Raw genomic sequence first — 18,432 nt, forward strand, 5'->3', positions numbered from 1 at the left:
TCAGTAATAGGAAATTTTGATACAGTTTCTTTATTTGCCAAGAATAAAGCAAAATTTGTTTCAATTTTTTTTTGCCAACTTGCATCTGCATCTGTAACCATCAGAAACAGATGCAGAGATAAGGTGTTGTGATTATGCTCAGTCTTGTCCCTTTACAACTCTGCCCTGATCTTGACCAGTCTTGCAGACCTGCACCTGGTGTTCTCTCAGCTCAGCTAATGTGGGAGCACTTTCAGCTGTAACTCACTCAATAAGTGGCGAAAAGAAGAATCTTTGGGAAGGATGACACCAGAAGCAAACTCCTTTTTGGGTTTGCAATTCTTTTGCTGCAGAAGGAGCAGCAAAAATAACAACTCTGTCCTCCTTGGTATTTCTCTTAAGTAATATAAATGTCCACTGCTAGAAAGTGTAAGAGAGATCTACTTTGTAAACAGTATGAACATGAAATCAATTCATATGTGTTAATTAGCAGCGAGCATTCTCCCATGAAAGCCAGTGTGTCCCGGTGGATACAGACAAACAAACAAAAACACTGAGCTGCAAATGTCAAATTCTGTCTTGGCCACAGACTCACTAGATAGCCAAATTTCCCATTTTTACTCTGGAAATAACAATGATGCACCTCAAATGGTTGCTGATGAAGTCTCTGTTGTACGTGCCATCCATAGCAGAGGCATAAAGGTCTGCAGGAGCTAATAGAGCCTTTTCATTTATGACCCCTCCTCTGTTATAATCTTAGTTTTGTCAGATCTGAAAGTTTTGCCTGCAGGCATGCTGCTAAAATGCTTTTGTTTAGCTGAACATGTAATGTTTTAAATGAAGGGATTTAATGTTCAGAAACTTTATTTTCTTTCATCAGTTGGTGGTCTTTTGGTAAAATGTCTACTTTCACCTGCAATCCAAATCCTTTTTGCACCAGGCTGCGGAAGGGGCAGGAATTTGACTGTCCTACCTTCAGTGGACTGCCAAGAGATGACACATTCTATACAGCTGAATCACAGTAACCTAAGCCTTCATATATACACCATTCAACTTTCACACTGTACAATGTATATATTCAAAAAACACCCCTAAATTATGCTCCATTAGCATTATTGTTGAGGGCTCCAGCACTCCTGTTTAAAGAATTAGTAAGGAAAGATACAACTGTAGGCCCAATCTGATTGTTTCCAGCTACTGAAGAAAAGGGACTTCTCAGTAAGGATGTACGTGGAATCACTAAAGTATGAGGCAGGCTGTTGTGCTGTCACTGAACATGTCGCCAAAAGACTTTCATTTCCAAACAATAGTTTCTCTGCTTTATGCAACCCATGGAAAGAGTATGTAGCCTATTCTGCATAACCAGGTGTAGGATTACTATAGATCTGAGGAGGTAACAGTGATAATGATATAGCCCAATGATATTGCACAACAATATTCCACTTCACAATTATGTGCCTTGCCCTTTTGTTACAGCTGAGTATGCTAATTAAAATGACGTACCATTCAAGAACACGTCAACTGAACTGCATTTGTTGTTTCAGTATTCAACTACCTTCACAAATAGATCAGCACTTGTGTTTCTCTTCAATAAACCTAATAAAGCATGCCATCACAATCTCTACATTACCAAAAGAAGTGACTGAACCCCTTTTCAGTCTCATATGGACAACTGCGTTCCAGCAGTGTGGAGTTGGGTACAGGAGCAGATGACTACATGTAAGTTGAAGTAGATTCCCAATGGTCCCAACTAAATTCTGCACAGCTCAAAGTGTGAGGTGTGATAGAGGGCAGGGATCCAGTCAACAAGCTGCCTGATTCCTGGCTGATACTACTACCACAACCTGAATGTCGGAGGTTGATGGGAGTTGCCAGAATCTCAGACCCACAGTAATGTGTGTGTGTGGGGGGGAGAGGAATGGTCTCCTATTATAGTATAGACCAGATGTAGAAGCTTCTCCCTCAGGTGTGTCCTAAAGATCTGCATCCTAGCAATCACCCATCACAGCAAATTGGCATCCAAGGCAAGGTCTGGATTGCAGCAGTAAACTTGACCAGAAAGTGGCAAGCCATGGACAATAGAATACAACTCAGTCCTTTCCCTTTCACCACATGATGGCACCAAGTAGGAACCCCAATAAGCAGCTATCCCAGAGTTGTCTTACAGTTAACACAGAATTCTTTGACTATTCCAGAAAGCTGTGAGTTCTGAATATAATTCACACTCAATGGGCCGTATCCAATGCTGTGGCTCTACTGGTGGCAAAACCAATTTCCCTGTCCTCTTCCTTTCCTACTTCCAGCCCCTCTGCTCCCTCAAGGAAGTCCTGCTGTGCCAGTCATACTATGCATGTGGAGCATTGGCTACAACCCAATAATTTCATCTAATCAATACAGGTACAAACAGGGATAAATCTTACATTATCTATTATAGAGTGGGAGGGGGAGCTTTTCAGCATGGTGCTGCTGTATCAGTACTTTCTGTGATCTGTGTGGAGACTAGTTGCGTTTATTGTGCCTGTCTCTGACATTTTAAAAAGTTGAAACTTCTATACAAATTATACTTAATATGAACCTAACAATATGAACCTTCTTGTGGAGTTAAGTTCCTTTATAATAGGAACTTTACTCCATTCAGAAAATGTAATTATATGTGCTACATTTGTGCATAGAATTAGGCCTGCTGAGGTCTTGGAATACATCTGCATGACAATGCAATTTATCTCTCTGTGAAAATAAAGTGTTGCTTAACAGCTGTCTGATTTCAGTCTTCCACATTTCAGTCCATCCTAGTTCTAATGAAAATGTAGGTACAAGTATAAACTGTAATTAGAAAGCATGCCTTAAGAGCTAATTCTTCATGTGTTAATTATACCAATAAACAAGCTAATTCAAATGGAGTTATCTTAAATAGAAAGGTATTTTCAGTGGGTGGGAACATTCAATTTGTTTCCTTTTACTTTGACTAATTCTTTGTTTTATAAGTGCAATGCAAAAATAATTGTTACAGTCAAGTTCCAAACAGTCAAGTGTTCCTCTATAGAGCACAAGCCCAAATAAAAAAAAATCTAATTTGTGGCAAACATGAAAAAGTAAAATAAAAGCAACCCCACCATCCATTCTAAGAGTGAGTTATGAAGAGATGTGCATTCATAGAACGCCCCATCACAACTTTACTTATACTTCTGCAACTTCATCCCACACTGGTTCCACATGGACTCCCCACTGCAGAAGGTGGCACTGGGTGACCATAATAGACTGTATTTTGAACACAGTAAGCTGCTTCATTCACTTATAACAGGCACGTCCAACAGGTAGATTGTGATCTACCGGTAGATCACTGGACATCTGTGGTAGATCACTGGTAGATCACTGGCTCCCCCCAAAAAAGCTAAACAACTTTGGCTCCCCTAAAAAAAGCTCAACATTTTTGCCCTGCACTCCCAAAAAACGGGGCTTTCCTCCTCCCTAAAAACAACTTTGACCTGAACCCCTAAAAAATGAGCCTTCATCCTTCCTTAAAAAAGCTCAACAACCTTGACCTGAACCCCCCAAAAGGGGGTAGATCACTGCCAGTTTTTAACTCTGTGAGTGGATCGCAGTCTCTTGGGAGTTGGCCACCCCTGACTTATAACATTTTTGGTTTGGGGCAGAAGCATAAAACCCACAACCATGGGAAGTTACTATCTGGGCATGCATTAACAATATTATTTGTATGGTCTTCTATGATACTCAATAAATGCTCCTTTAAAATATTAAAGAGACAAGTGGCAGTGTACAGAGACAATTGGCAGTGTACGGCTATCCTATGTGGAGTCACAAACAACATTTGCTCACACTGAATATATAGCAAAACCTACCCTGGGCAACAATGTATTCTTGCAATCTTTGCTTGCATCTGCACAGCTTACAACTATTAATCACACTTCGGTGCTGCATTTCTTTCAGAAGCAAAAGCGCACACAGCATCTTTATTTTAGATAGCAACTAACACTTAAAGGCCTTGGTTTGTACCAAAAACTTCATTGTATTTACAGATCCTTCACAGATTTGATAAATTGTAATTCCCAGCTATATGTCTTGCCAAAGTCTCTACTAAAATGCTGTATAACCACTGTATTTATGACTGTCCTTTGAGACTACAACAAATGCACACAATTATTCAAGATTATTCCAGCCATTAAGTTGCGAGACTTTATTGCTGCAATTTGAATGGATATATTTCTTCTCTACCAGGAAAAATATGGATTTATCATCTCTGTTTTCAAACAATAACTGAGAAAATACTTAATCTAATCCCCACCAAATAAAAACCTAGATCATTTCCCACTAGCAAAACAGCCTACAGCACATACAATTCACAGTCAAAGAACAATGTCTACTACAGAAATTAAGGGATTTATTTCTTTATTTACAGTTTCATGTATTTACCCAAGTAATACAAACTCAAATATCTGATATCCCCCCTGGGTCAAACAGCTTGGTTGTGTCAACCTTTTCTTCCTCCAATTAACCTACTTTTATAAAACAATAACAACACCCTGTACTTTATTTGGTCCATTAAAGTTTACACCATGCTACACTGGTACCGGTTTGTACTTGATAATTATCCTGATGACCCAGAGGCTTTGAGAACATTGTATAAACAATTTCACTGGTAGGTGTCTTTCCCGCAACAATTTTATCTCTTCAGGATTAACTTGAAATTATTGTCACAAAGACAGACATATGGTAAGTGTTACATAAGAATGGAAACTCCACGTGGATTTTGCTGAAAAGGCCCTTGTCTTAGACACCAATGCAAAAACCCTGCTCACATGGGTTTTCTATTCTGGTATGTTCTCCAAGTAGCAAATGGGGGGGGGGAATGAAATGGCAACCCATGGCCCTCTTTAGTTAAATTTCCTGGGGAGCCTTCTGTATGCATAGTCAATTCCAATCCTTGTTCACAGATATATCCAGATTTTCTGGTGCATACTTTTAAAAAATCTCAACAACCCGAAACTTTTCTCTGAGACACAACAGTGTTTTATTATTATGTCCTGAGGGCACGTGAGGCCATCACCTTGCTGAAACCCAGCAGATCTGGGTGTAGTCAGTACCTGAAAGGCGACCACTTCAGAAACACATGCATACCACCCGGGATTCCATTGTGGAAGAAAGGCAAGATATAAATGTAAGAAGATAAATAAAAAAATGGTGCACTATTAAACATTTGTTGTGTTTAAAACACTATGTGATGTGGCATAAACAATCAAAGATGCAATACTGTGCATACACACACATTTATGTGCCTACACAAACATACACCCTACCAAAGCAGTATTCTGCGGAATAATGTTTTGGAAGTCCATGTTTTAATGCTATTTCCTTCTTCTATTCCCCCTCCCCCCCAACAACATGTTCAGACGTGTTCAGATATTATTCTACTCTTCAAATAATATTGTAACCTTTCTTTTGAATGCCATATTCAATTCATAAAATGTCATGGTCTATGCAGTGGTTTTGCCCTGACAGCACTACTTTCAATGATTCCAGCATCCAATTAATATCCCAAGAGGACTTCATGCACTTCTATGTGCCCTGGTGTTCCCCCCCCCAAATGTTGTTGTACTTGTGTTACTGTTGCATTGCAAGCTACTTTCAAAAAATCTTGGTGTTTTTGTAAAAAGAGGTGATGCTCAAATGTAGGTTTCTCAGAAGTCCTACTGCATTTGTTGAGCTTGCCTCACAGTAACTCTTGTGGATCCAAGCCAAAGCATTTAACACTCAGATCCTTAAACGATGGACTGTACCAAGACATGTCACTATAATACGTCCATACAAAAGTAGTCTTATAATGTATTAGCATGCTTAGAATGACATCATAAGAATGTTCAAATATTTTCACACACCATCTAGCCTTTGAAACGCTTTCTGAAAAATTCTCTCAAGAAAGATATATTTCAAATCATTGGCCACTCTATTGGCCAAGTGCTATTTGAATCCTTTACTGTGGCGCATTTATAAATTGTTACCATATACTGTACTCATCTTATGGAAAGAAGCAGCTTTAGGGTGATAGCCCAAAGAAAAATTCTTAGCTATAAGATATTTCAGTATGGCATTGGGGAAATTATTTTCCTTCTTATACAGTTAAAGTTTGCTGAAATCACCCACTTCCATATTTTATTTCTTTTTGGGTAAAACAACAGTTATAAACTGAAATTTCTGATGCACACATATATGATATGTTGTTCCAAACAACTAGATGTCAACTCTTCAAGACTGCTGCACTAAGTACTTTGAAGCTTCACACACAGAGAATGCTATCTCACTTGGCCTATTAACAAGGAAGACCATGAGAAAATAAAACAGAAGAATAGTCTCTATAATCCTTTTTTGGAGTCTAGTGTCTTGCATTACTAAAATGTTTCTCACAGTTGTCTACAAAATCATCAAGCGTTTATTAATACTTTGCAATGAAGTTAAATTGGGAAAACATATCATGAAGTACAGGTGATATCTTGCCTTATCTGAAGCAGAAGTGTTAACAGCTGACAAGCTGATTTAAGTGATCAATAGTTCTGTGTTGCCTCCCCCCCCCAAGCTATTCTGGGCAGACTAGGAACAGCGGGTAAGGCCTCCAGTTAGGAACAATTTTATACATCCAAAGGCTGTCTTGGGTATCTGAACTCTGAAGTTGCTTATGCAGACACACACAAAAAGAGCGTACAGTACAATGAAAATCGTTTCACTTTCCCCATATTTGACAAATAAAAGAAATTTGCAGGATAAATACAAGGTACATTGCCTCCAATCCATTAACTGCTTAGTCCAGAATAGTATCCCTTTGCTTACGTTTAGGAAAGTTGTTTCTATATTGTGGCCACGACAACTCAAAGTGCTTTAATTTTCTACATTTACCGTGATTTTGAAACTTGCACTGATACCTTGTATCAGACTACTTTCCAGCCCATTCTGTCTTTTCTCCTTAGAAAGCATTTAACATGGCCCCAGTGCTTTTACCCAATGAAATCCATATGCTTTACACTGCTCAATTCCACAACAGAAAGAATAAGCTTTTCAAGTGAAACTCAAAAGGACATTATTGTCAAAGCACTTGCCACTAGAATTAAAGAGAAATATTGAAATCGCTTAGCAAAATCCATTAAAAAGTCTCCAGCAATTACCGGCTTTATATGTTTCACACAAATCATGCCAAGCAGTGTAAAAGAAATTGGGGTGGGGGGACGCTCCCCAGTGCTTCCCCCATCTAGCCAAATGCCTCTTGACATTTGTCAAGCCAGAACTATCATAAATCTTGAAGAAGTTACAATGCAAAGGAACAAAAAATAAAATAAAAATATCCCTGGTTAAATGAAGCCAGACACTAATTTGATATAAAACATTTTGCAAATATTAAGACTTCCCTTAAGGGATCCATATTTCACAATTACAGCCAGCTATTAAAACACACGATGAAAAGAGATGGGATGGGAGGAAGAGGGGGAGGGAAGGAGTTGATGAGTTTTCATACCCGATGCTTCCTTGGTCCAAGTGCAGAAATGCCCACAGGAGAGCGAGAACTCAGAACAGGAGGAGATCCGAGGAGGAATGCACTCGGATGGCAGGAGGTGGTACTGCCTTTCCCAATGTGGGAGCTTAATAGCTTGTACTTGGACAAACCTCACCTTCCCCAGGTAAGGAAGGCTGACTCTCTCGCTGCCATAGCCCTGCCTGGCAATGACATCTCTGCTTCTCCGTCAGAGCCAAGTCTCTGGGGCAGGGCGCACACCAAGCCCTACCCTCCTAAGTGGCTGCCAAGCCCGTTCCCCACCGATCTCTGCCACAGATCACCACCCCAACAATACACAGAGCCCGCCCGCCCCTTCCACAGCGCCCTCAGCAACCCCCAGAGCTGCCCGGCGGAGCGAGAGAGCGGAGGCATCGCCACATTGGAACACAATGGGACTTACTCCCAGGTAAGTGCGCACACGCAGGATGGCAGCCTCCAGCAGCCTCCCAAACAATGCACTGCAGAGAGAGAGAGGGAGAGGGAGTGTGTGCGTGTGCCTTCGCAAAACTGCACCAGGAAGAGAAGCAGAGAGGCGCCCCTTTGCAAGCCAAACACGCGCGCGCGCGTGCCCACGCACACACACATACGCCCACCCAAAAAGTGTGTCCCTAACCTTCGAGCCGGGGAGAACCCCAAAGTGCCCGATCCGCGCCAGAAGGCGGCACAATCCCCAAGCCCCTTCGCTGAGCTCCATACTCACGCGCAGGGCTCTCCTCCGCGATGGCAAGGCAGCTCCTGCCCAGCAGTCCAAAGTCCTGCTGACGGAGGGCAGGAGCGAGGGAGGGAGGGAGAGGGAGATGCCCGCTCCACTCCTGCTCTCCGCCTGCCCGTTCCCCCCGCCTCCTCTTCTGGATTCGCTTCTCCTCCTTCCTATCTCCGGTTATGGCACCGCTTGGCGCTTATCCTTCGCCAGCAAGAAGTCTCCTTGGCGTCTTCCCCGCCAAACCGGGCAGCGCCTGCTGGGCGACGGAGGCACAGGAAGAGAGAGAGAGACCGCGGGCAGCAGCCGGAGCCGTAGAGCGCGCGGGAGAAGTAGTGGAGTTCAGGAGGCGGCGTTTGCTGCACATCCCCCAGCGGGCCAGGCCAGGTGCGGCAGCCGGAGCAGCAGCAGCAGCAGCGGAGCTCGCTCCCGCGGCGCAAGCACAGCGCGACCAGCAGCAGCAGCAGCAACCAGCGTCCCTTCACTCCCAGTCAGCTTCACTTGGGAGGAGCGCAAGCGGCGGGGAGAGCGCAAGGCGGCGGCGAAGGTGGGGCTGAAGCACATTCTTGCCCTCACTTCCCGAGGCGGCGTACAAACTCTCTCGAGTTCCTGGCGGCGAATTGGCCCTCCCTCCGTCTTCGGGAAACAGCCGCCAGCATCGCCCGTTGCCTTACGGCTCTCTCTCTCTCTCTCTGTATTGTTCCTCGGTCTCTCCGTCACATAAACCGGAGCCACCTCCTCTGCTGTCCCTGTGGCGATGTTTGCACGCAGCAGCTCCTCTCTCGGCTCCCCGCTGCCTAGGGTCGAGTCACGGCAGCAGCTGCCGCCGTCGCCCCAGCTTCTTCGCCTCTTGTCCTTCCCCAGTCTCGGAGGGAGCCGGCAGCAGACAGCCTCGTCTTCCCTGTTCCCGCCAAGCGAGCGAGGCTGCCCTCCGCCCACTCCCGCGGGGCTGCCAGCCGCGAGCCGCCCGCCGGGAGCGGCGCAGGTGCTGCCAAAGGACGGCCCGGCAGCAGACGCGCGACTTGCGGAGAGGGCCCGGCGGGAGAAGCCTGGCTCCCCTGCCGACCTTCGTCCCGGCCAGAATGGGTAGCCGGGCGCCGCCGAAAACTCGCAGCGTCGAAGCGCGTAGACGAGAATTTCGTCGGCTTCGCTGTCAGTTTTTGCTTTGCTGGGCGAGGGGGGAGGGGAAGAGGGAAGCGAATTAGAGCAGATGCCAAGCCTCTCGTAGATTGGATAGCGGAGTCAGTTGTGCTTTGGAGTCGTCGTCCTCCCCCCCCCCCCACACATAGCAATGAAGAGTTGTGCGAGGCTAGGATGTCCTGACTCAGCACAATCCATTCCATTCCATCAGGCTTGCACGCCAGACAGTGACTGGGGTTGTTAGCAGTTCACATGGCAAAAGGACCAGTCCGTTCAAGTGGTTGGAAGGTACCCACTCTGACACCCACCCACACCCACACCCACACCCACACCCACACCCACACACAAAGAGAGAACTGACCTGACTTCTGAAAGAATTGTTTCACTTTCCTCTGTGGCAAGACTTGCATTGGTTTACATCACAGGTGGAGAACCTCAAAGCCCAGAGGTACAAACATGGCTTTCTAGACATCTCTGTCTGGCTGTTGGGACTCTCCTGGGCCATGCCTCCTCCCCAGGCCGCTCCCCTCACTGACCCCGCTCCACATGCTTCTCCAGTTCTTTTGCCTGGCTAGGATGTATCCTCATTGAATTGAAATAACACAGTAGCACCTTAAAGACCAACTAAGTTTTTATTTTATTAGTTGGTCTTTAAGGTGCTACTGAAGGAATTTTTTTATTTTGCTTCGACTCAGACCAACACGGCTACCTACCTGTAACTTGAAATAACACCTTCAGCTTGCCTGGATGGAGAGATGTATGCGTAGAAAGGCGCTGACTTTATCATGCCTGGACTGTCATCTCCTGTACAAAGATAAGAATCACCACATCTGTTGCCCCAACTACCACTGGCAAGTAGCTCCATGGGGAGTGCAGCCTGCCCGCCCTTGGTTTAATCAGTCTTTATGGGGGAAATGGTTGCTTAAATTGCCAAATCATAGAATAGCAGAGTTGAAAGGGACCCTGAGTGCCATTTCCTCCAACAGCCTGCAATGCAGGAATCTTAACATCCATGGCAAATGACCATCCAAACTCTGCTTTTGTGTTTCACTGTTTGAGCCATCCTATCTGTATGCAACAGAGCCATAACTTAATTAAATATATATCATTTTAATATAGATTCTGAATATCCTATATATCTTTTTTGAAAGGAATTATGCTGCACACAGTGATTTGCTTCTGACATTGTGAAGGCTCCCAAATGCAGATTTCATTACATAGGCCAGTTGTGCTTTGGAATATGCATCTGATGTGAAACCAATCCGCAAATCTACTAGGTGGATCAAACAACTCTCTATGGACACATCCGATTATTAAACCAGCCCACAGATGTGCATAGTGTAAACACAGCTATAATTTTGAATGTGGCAACACCACATCTACACCAAAGTTTTAGTGTAGACCAAATTCGCCAAAAGACACTGATAAGCAGTTAATGTCAATGAAGAGTGGCAATGACTGAAAAGAGTGGCAAACATCAATTTTTAAAAGACAAAGTCCTTATCAGATGTGTGCAGTGCACCCAAGCTTTATGCACGGCCGTCTCAAACCGGTCGAGCGCCATGGCGCCGTGGCGCGTAGATCGCTCCGGCGCCCCCGCCCTGGTGGGCAGGAGCAGCGCGCAGCACGGCTTTGCCACGCAGTGCCCTCCTGCCGGCCTGGCGCCCCGCGCCACCGAGACTACCCCTAGAGCCGGGCCTGGCTTTATGCAGCAACTACATAAATGTGGATAATTATTTCAGATCAATGTGTCATTCTTCATTTTTTTCAGTGCCTGGCAGTTATCCTCCCTGCCCTTTCTCACTTCTGTTGCCCTCTTCACCTAGCCCTTTGTTCTTCTAGATCTGGAAAAGAGAACTTCAAGCTGAAGGGCTGAATGCAATGCCCAGGCCCCTCATACCTGGCCCCTGGGACTCTCCCCAGGCTACATCCCACAGCAGCCTTAGTCCTCAAGTGCTTTTTCCTGACAGGAATCTGCCCTTGAACAGCAACAATGCCTTTAACTTTGCTGGATTGAGGATGGAGAGATGTACGTGGGGAGTGAGTACAGTAGGTTTCTTTCCAGACAAATAACAGATATACTATGCCGTTAGTATCCTTTTCCTTACAAAAGTAAGCTCCACTTGTTTCTGCTTCCACACACTTTTTACTTCTCAACCTGCCCACACTGGAATCTGGCTGCCAGCAGTTTTCCCATGGGGAAAATAAAACCCCTAGGCTGAAATAATATCCCCTCTCCCTGCTCTAGATCACATTTTGTTTCCTAAGCCTGTCCTGACTTCCTTGGCCTGCTGCCTTCTTAGTCCAGTAGCCACTAGCTCCTGGTTGCCTAGGTCCCTTGCTTATTGTTTTTATTTTCTTGGGACCTTCAGCCCACTATGCTGAACAGCTCAGCCAATGGAGATCTCCCTCTCCCTCTCCCTCTCCCTCTCCCTCTCCCTCTCCCTCTCCCTCTCCCTCTCCCTCTCCCTCTCCCTCTCCCTCTCTCTTTCTTGGCACCTCATCCATTTCCTGCTTCTTACTTCTCCCCCATCACCACCATTATTATTATTTTTACTGCATCACAGCATATATTCTGAAACAGAGCCTATGAACAAATAAGCACATGACTACTGAGTTTCCTGCTACATAACAATCAAGGGACTTCATTCTACTCTCCTTCCCAATGAAGTCAGTCAATGTGATGCCAGACTGGTCTTCAGTATTTATTTTGAAGATAAGAAAATGCATAGCAAGACTGTGGATACCAGCTCCAATCTTCAAAAATGTGCCTTGTAAGTCAGATGGGATCTGTTCTCACAATTAACTAATGTATTGTTGCTACCCGATTGTTAGTAAATATTTGCATTGCCTTATTAAATAAAGTCACGTCATGAATAAAATACAATAGCTTTGTCATTGGGAACACATAGTTTATTAGAGAAAATTTAATGTTACAGAAAAGGAAAGTGGGTAAGGTCAACACTGTGCTTTCCCCTTGACCATAGCGTGGCAGTAAGCTAATAAATCATTTTAAAACTTTATTGATCTGGGAAATAACAAAACTGTAAACTTGTCAGTTTGACAAGTAATCTGCCATAGTAATACATCACAATAGAAATGGATACCAGACATAAAAGGCTACAACGATAAAATATTCAGTTATAAAGAACTTCTTGGACGCTTGCATGCATGGCATTTATGCCATTTTAGGTAGGTATGCATGATCTTTAGGCTTTGCTAGAATTGAAATGAAGACATGAGTAAAGGTTTCAAATTTCCATTCAATGGGGGGTATGAAGAATGAGACCCTCCATAGTAAATAAGCAACTCTGATAATGCACAGATGTGCACAGATGATGAATTTGGAAAGTTCTGCCATTTTTGCATTCTGTGCAATGCCTGGCACAGACACTGCTGGTGCCAAATAATTGTTAAAGTAATAATAGCAACAGTCATAGTCGCCGTGGGTGTTAGGCGTTGTCAGCAATATCCACTGAAGCAAGAAGAGATCTCAGAGAGAGAGAAAGAGAGAGATGCTCACTAGCAATAGTAGGGGAAAAAATGTTAGGAGTTGCTTTCTTTGAGGTTTCTACTTCGTTTCTTCCTTACAAATTTCTGTTTATTAATCTGTTTATTCCATTACTTTCTCCATTGGGTCTTGACAGGTTAGTTGTGGTTGCTGTTGTTAAATAAAAGTTGTAAGACCTATGCTCACAATGAGAAAAGAGAAGAGTAGTTTTTTCCTGACATAGCCTCGATCAAAGGAAAATCCATCACCAATCCATCACTAAGATCTAGAATATTTTTCTGACATTTGTTACACAATATTCAGGGAGGGTGCTGCCATGAGACTTTAGTTTAGCCTACTTATTGACGTGGAGCATTGGTACTTGGAAAGGGACTCCCTCTACCTGCCAAGATGTAGGGATAGATGAATCCGTCAAATTTGGTTTTGCTATATTTAATAGAATCATAGATCTTAGAATCACAGAGATGGAAGGGACTCTGAGGGTCATCTAACCGAACCCCCTGCAATGCAGGAATGTCAACCAGATCATACATGACAGATGGCCTCTGCTTATAAACCTCCAAGGAATGAGAGCCCACCACCTCTCGTGGGAGTCTATTCCACTATCAAACAGTTCTTGCTGTAGAAAATTCTTCCTAATGTTTCTTGTATGTAACTTGAAGCCATTGTTTCAGGCAAGTCTTTCTCCACATAAATTTGTCAGCATCTTAGTGCGTATTTCTCTTAAAACACACATTTCTGCAAGCAATTTGTCTAATGCATTATATTTGTGTATGTTCTTTTCACTAGTGTATGAATTAACATGCACTTTCTGCTAGTGCCATTTTGTGCATATAAAGCACAACATTCAGAGGTATGGGTTTTGAAGGATAGCAGCATTTTAGATTGTGTATGGTCTCAGGGGTGCGAATGAGATAAGTTTGCTTTGAAATGCAAACAGAATGGAATCGCCATCCCCACCCTTGCAGGACAGAGCTTAAGTTAAACCTGTACTTGCCTCATTAAGTGTGTGCAAGGTGAGCCGGAGAGGAACAGTTTGAGGCCTGTATTTTGAAGAACTAGATTTCATTACGGAGGCAGCAGCATGGAGGCTGCCGCCTCAGAGAGCAGAACTTTCAGGGTTTGTTGAATATGTATACTAACAGTTGTAAAGGAAGCTGGATTGCAATAGCATCTGGGCTTTCTCTGTGCTACACATTTCATTGCTTCTGCTTGTATGTTATGACAACCTAAGGTGGTTCTTCAGTGCGTTTGCAGTATATGTGAACAGTCCCAATTTGGAATATACATCATATGCACATTGTCATAATGAACAATTATTGCAACAGCTGGAAACCTTGCCATTGTGATTGCAGAAATTGCTTTTTACTGCAATAATATCCAGCACCCACAAACCATAGATGGACAATCACTGTCCCCATGATGGTTAGCCTAAATGCCAGATAGCAGTCTAGCACAATTATTTTGAGTGGCATAATCCAAAACACGAACTGTTGCCAACTTGCCCCTCCTCTATGCTCGATGCATTATTAGTACAGTGGTACCTCAACATACGAATGCTCCGACTTCTGAAGGTTTCAACTTACGAAGTCGACAACCCCAGAAGTCTTTTCGCTGTACGAGCGTGTTCTGCGCATACACAGAAGCGGCGTGTGCAGGCCGCACATGCGCAGAAGCACAAAATCACGCTTTGTGCATACGCAAAACGGGTGTTTTGACATCCAAAAACCTCGACTTACGAAGAGCGATACGGAATGGATCGTCTTTGTAAGTCGAGGTACCACTGTAGTAGTAATAGTATTTGGGGGGCACCTAACATTGCAGCAATAAACCAGATGTAGAAAAGCAGGCATCTAGATACAGCCAGAGAGGAATAAAGGACTTTGTGAAGTCAAGTTCCAAGAATCCCCAGATTACCCTGTGCCATTCCTACTAATATTGCTAATCCTCCATTATTTGGAAATGCTGGGATGGACAGGCAGGGATGCTGAATCAGTGCACCTGACACCAGAGAAGTGCCATTGAGCCAATTTCCGCAAATGAAAATTGCACAGCACAAGCCAAATACAGGAATTGTTTAGTGGCTTTATGCAACTGGGGGGGGCACCTTTAATCATCTGCATTGTATCCAATTTGTGCAGGTTATTGCCCTTTCTCTGTGCTGGAAAGTTTGTCAGGAGCCAAAACCTGCCACTAATTGAATACAACACAACTGCCACCTATGAACTTGTGAAAATGGGGGTTAGTACTGGATTTGGGATTGTGTTTTGAATATTCTACTGAATAATTCAGTGAATAAAGTCTATTTCAGTAGTTCAACAGATATTGATTTTCAGAAGACAGAGGGCAGAGCTGCATTACCAGAAAGTAAGGACAGTGTGCTTTTATGAATAGATGTGTCAGAAGTGAACACAGGAAATCACTGTCCAGTGAGCAGGAATGGGATGAATTCTTTCCTTCCTCTGCTTTATTTCTGCAAGCTTTTCTGTTGGCCAAGGCCAGTTATGCATTGTTTTCATTCCCCAACCTCCTGCTGCTCCTTTCCCTCCTTTCTCTTTCAGCCTCTGCTTCTCTCTAGTTGTCTTTTCCTCTATAAAGCTTCACATTCTCCTCCTTTGAGCCAAGTAGCTTCTATTAATAGTCATTTGACTGCCCGGTTCATACCCTCAGCATTTTTTAACCATCTTCCACAGCAGGGAGTAGGGGACCTATTCCATGTTAAAGCAATAACCAACTTCATAATTAACACCAAAGGAGCAAAATTGGACAAGAAATAGATTTAAGTATCCAATAAGCAACCAGGAGAGCTGCTAGTATATGGGTGGGATCTGGGTACGTCAAGCACTTGGCACCAGAGAAATCATGACAACAGTTGTTTGAACCTTAGAATGCTCATAGGCAACAAGCTATAGATGTTATACACAGAATGTCATGAATTTATTTATGTATTTATGGCATTTGTATGTCACCCCATAACACAAAGTTCTCTGGGTGGCTTAGCTTACAATAATAATCAAGTAAAGAATCTGAATGCAAATAAGACGTGAAACTGTAAAATCAAAAGCACCATAAGTACAACAAAGATGATAATATAGTCCCCAAACTAATACCTAATTTAAAAACTGAGGAGCTCATATTACTCCAATTATTTAAAAGGCTTGGTTGAACAGAAGGATCATCAACTTCTCCCCAAAATACCACAAAGACAGCACCAGGCAAACTTCTCTGGCGAGGCTGCAATCCTGACCCCACTTCCCTGGGAGTAAACCCCATTGAACTCAATAACAATTACTTCTGAGTAGACATATTTAGGATTTTGAGAGCCATTGTGGTGTAGTGTTTAGAGCGTTTAGAGTGTTTAAAGTCAACCTTTTGATACCTACTGCCCACTAATGCATCTTTATTGATGGTAAAATTTCCTTACCGCCTACCAGTGCTCGATGGAAGGAGGATTCAGCTTGTGCCGTAGAACCCCCTACCCTCCACCTAGAATCCTGAAACGCCCACTAGTGGGCAGTAGGGACCAGGTTGACAACCTCTGGTTTAGAGTGTCAGACTAGGATTTGGAACACCAGGGTTCAAATCCTCACTTAACCACGAAGCTCAGTGGGCCAGTCACTGCCTCTCAGTCTAACCTACCTCACAGAGTTTTGTGGGGATAAAATAAGAACCTTGTATGCCACCTCAAACTCCTTGGAGAAAATCGTGAGATATAAATGCAGAAAAGAACAATATTTGTTGTAACCTGTGAATCATGCTGTTCCCAGATCAAATTGGATTTCTGCTAAGAACTCACTACGACAAGGTGGTTTTAGAGAAGCAATTATCAGTCTGTTTCAGTTTCTCCTCTTTCATTATGGAGATAATACATGGTACCTCAGTTTAAGAAGAACCTTGTTTTTACAAACTATTCAGTTCACAAACTCCACAAAACTGGAAGTCGGTCTAAGAATGGAAGGCAAATGGTGGAAGGGCGCCCACGGTGGGAGGCCTCATTAGGGAAAGCGTGCCTTGGTTTAAGAACGGTTTTGGTTTAAGAACAGACTTCCGAAATGGATTAAGTTCGTAAACCGAGGTACCACTGTAAAACTGAAATACCTAGGTGGGCTGTGATAAGAATTACTGACATCATATACAGTGGTACCTCGGATTGCGGACCCAATCCCTTCCGGGGTGCCGTTTGCACCCCGAAAAGTCCGCAACCCGAGCGGCGATAGAGCCCGCGTCCGCAACCCAGAAAAATGCAACCCACAGTGGATGCAACCTGAGGTATGACTGTAACTAGGTTTTGTACACATTTGTACCCAATTGTAGTACAAAAAGTAGTTTTTCCTCAATAATTCATGCTCAAGCTCAACATGATGCTTCCAATCTAGACTGATTCCAGTCCCTGCCATCCACAAAGGTGGGTGTGGTTACTTGATAAATATTTGACCCCCCCCCTAGATTATCCACACATTTCCTCCCTGCACATGTTCCAGGTGAATGAAGGAGGAAATGGTGATGGTGATCTTGGTATACATCAGGCATAGGCAAACTCGGCCCTTCAGAAGTTTGGGGACTACAACTCCCATCATCCCTAGCTAACCGGACCAGTGGTCAGGGATGATGGGAGTTGTAGTCCCAAAACATCTGGAGGGCCGAGTTTGCCTATGCCTGGTATACACCAACCCACAGTGTCATTGGACTGGTGGGGATACACACACCCATTGCCAGGGCCACCTATATTTTTCATTTGTTTGAAAATGGACATCTTGTGGGGCAATGTGGAATCAATCTGCAATGAGCTTTAATGTTTTGAAACCAGTTTCTCAAGAAATGCCTTTTGGGGCAAAAAATATACAATATATCTAGATTGTGTGTAGACTAGATAGGGGGGGGGGAGTACTCAGACATTAGAAAAAAAGTGTGCATATGTATTCAGAAAGTTTGCTGAACTGTCTAACATAGGGCTAAGCTGAAGAAGATAATTGCTCACAAATGTGTTGTTCAGCTGTAATGAAAAATGCTGCCTCCTCCCTCTGTTTTTTTTGACAAAGTTGTGGTTGCTGCTTCCAAAGGAGCCATTTGTGATTATTGTTTCCAAACTTGTCTGGGTTGGAAACCTTTGGCCCTCTAGGTGTTGCTGTGGTACCAAGCATGGTCAAGGGCCAGGGAAAATGTAAGTTGTAGTTCAGCAATGTCTGGAGGCCCAAAGATTCCCCACAGCTCCCTTGGATGAACAGGTTTTTGGTGCATTCTGCATCCTGACCAAGTTCCATGTCCTGATCCATCACGTTCTGCCAAGTATCCTATCTTAACCTTTGATCCTTATCACACCAGGCTCTCCCTCTTGAACTACTGCCCTCTGCTGGTGAGAGGTTTCTGGGGATAGGGTGAACAGATTTATTAGAGACAAAGGCCACCACAGAAGAAGGCATACATCACTGTTGCACACTGCCAAAGCATACAAGGGAACCCTTTACAGCCACTTTGCACAAGGACAAAGACCACTGCAAAATGCTCGCGAAATTAAATTCAAGACCCTATTATCTATTCCTTATT

The 18,432-nt window shown here is 43.7% G+C and overlaps 1 protein-coding gene across 2 annotated transcripts in view; it reads right to left on the reverse strand.

The window, feature by feature from the left end:
- Positions 1-9,610, reverse strand: part of HS3ST5 (heparan sulfate-glucosamine 3-sulfotransferase 5) — a 135,279-nt gene extending 125,669 nt beyond the window's left edge. Inside the window, exon 1 of one of the 2 annotated variants that reach the window (XM_035109117.3) lies at positions 8,238-9,610. The gene's annotated coding sequence lies outside the window, so the exon portion shown is untranslated. Of the gene's footprint in view, positions 1-8,150 lie in introns of both variants that reach the window. The other variant, XM_035109115.3, reaches the window with a different exon arrangement.
- Positions 9,611-18,432: the final 8,822 nt, after the last annotated feature.

Source organism: Zootoca vivipara, chromosome 3 (assembly GCF_965207765.1).
Source record: "Zootoca vivipara chromosome 3, rZooViv2.hap1.1, whole genome shotgun sequence".
In the NCBI taxonomy this organism is placed as follows: Eukaryota; Metazoa; Chordata; class Lepidosauria; order Squamata; family Lacertidae; genus Zootoca; species Zootoca vivipara.